The sequence below is a fragment of the Pongo abelii genome, chromosome 1, assembly GCF_028885655.2.
Source record: "Pongo abelii isolate AG06213 chromosome 1, NHGRI_mPonAbe1-v2.0_pri, whole genome shotgun sequence".
Classification (NCBI taxonomy): Eukaryota; Metazoa; Chordata; class Mammalia; order Primates; family Hominidae; genus Pongo; species Pongo abelii.
Window position 1 is genome coordinate 213,339,354 of NC_071985.2, and position 2,016 is coordinate 213,341,369.

Below are 2,016 nucleotides of genomic sequence, written 5' to 3' on the forward strand. Positions count from 1 at the left end.
AGACCACCCTGAACAACATGGTGAGACGCCCATCTCTACTAAAATACAAAAAATTAACTGGGCATTGTGGTGCGCAGCTGTAGTCCCAACTACTTGGGAGGCTGAAGTGGGAGAATCGCTTGCACCCGGGATGCTGAGGTTGAAGTGAGCCGAGATTGCGCCACTGCATTCCAGCCTGGGTGACAGAGTGAGACTCCATCTAAAAAAAAAAAAAAAAAAAAAAGAAGGAAAAGAGCAAGCTGAGGTCCAGGCCTCGGCTAGGGGAATCCTCTACAGAGTGGCCAAGAGTCCAGATCCAGAGTCTTCAGGACCTGGTATGCTTATGTCTGGTCTGGGCTGATATCCTCAGGATCCCAGGGTTGTATGCAGGTGGTGGGGTGGGGGTAGCAGTTTCCAGAGAATATGTCCCAGCTGGCAGGTTGGGCACCCCCGCCATTCTCCCAGGGTTTGTCTGCAGGTGGCTGGCCATTCTTGTTAACAGTGGCTAGAGCTGAAGCAGACCCAGGCTGTCTGCTGGAGATGCTCACCAGACAGAGTGGACCCATGACATCTACATCTCCCATCAAAGAGAACAAATGTCAGAGAGACACAGCTCTTAGCCAGTCACAAAAGGGACCAAGGCCCCACTGCACAGATCCCCTCATATAAACATGAGGTGAGCATGAAAACTATGAAACTAGGAGCTTTATTAATTAAGCCCCAGAATGATGGCTTTGTTTGCCTTCCCAAGAAGAAATGCATCCCCAGTCAGCTGCTGGGCTGGAATAAATGGAGGGAAGGGTAGCAAGAAAGGGAGGGATGAAGGACAGGAGATAGAGATAAACAATGTATTTAACTAGAACAAGGATTTCTTATTAAGCAACCTTGGTCAGCAGTCACATCATACCCCTAGAGTTAGATGATACTTTTAACTTATATCTAAACATTAAGTGAAACAATGACCTTAGTTTTATCTCTTAATTAAAACAATGAATAGCTTTGATTTTCTCTGTACACTTTGTCCAAAAACACTCATGCATTTCCTTGATGGGAATGTTCCTGCTGGTCAGTGTCTTTCCCCTGCCCGCCATGTGCTTTGCTGCTGTGGTGGCTGTTTGCTTGTTTGTTTTTGCAGAAATAATCCACGTTGGCGTTATTGGTCAAGCTAAGTCCACCTGGGTGAATCCCAACTTGTCAAACTATCCTCTTTTTTTTTCCTTAAGAAAATGGATTATATGTCCAGAATCTGGCCACCTCTCATGACATCTCTGGCTACCACCCTGGCCGGAGCCACCATCACCTCTCTCTGGGTCACCTTCATACCTCCAGCACTCAGTTTTCCATCTTCCACCCTAGCCCCTCAACACGGCAGCCAGAGGGCGCCTCTGAGCAGGACAGTCTGAATGAGGCTTACTCAGTTTTACCCGTGGGCATTTGTCACCACAGTCGTTCAGCCTCTTGGGATAGGATTTAAGGGTGTCCAAAAATACCTCCAGAGATTTGTGCTTCCGCGTCGACTGTTAGGAGGGCTGCTGCTTCCTAAACTGTTTGAACATAAAGGCACACAGATGAACGTCAGAAAGGGCTGGGAGAAGCTTCCCTAATCAGGAAAGGAAAGTGGCACGCCACCCGTGTAGACAAAAAATAAAACACCCAATTTTAGTTTTATGAGTGTTGTGTGTTGGTAACTGAGTCACCAAAAGTCTGTTCTCCTTTGATTGCTAACTCCTCCGAAGTGACCTCAGGCCTTCCCTGTTATATGGTGGGGTTTGGTTGGTTCTGGTTTCTGGATGAGAGTCAATAGGCTCGTGAACTTTTAACTTTATTGTGGGGTGTTGCCTTAATGGACTAAGAAAACAGATGTTCCTGCTTAATTCTTGGAATGACTTCTAAACTAATGCTAAAGCAAAATAATATAGCTTTCTTCATTATTCCGTTTAAAAGGTAGAAAAGTAGATCCTCTTACCAGGTAAAAGGCTCTTTTATCTGAACTTATTATGAGGACTTTATTGTAAAAACTAAGTAAAGAGAAACATC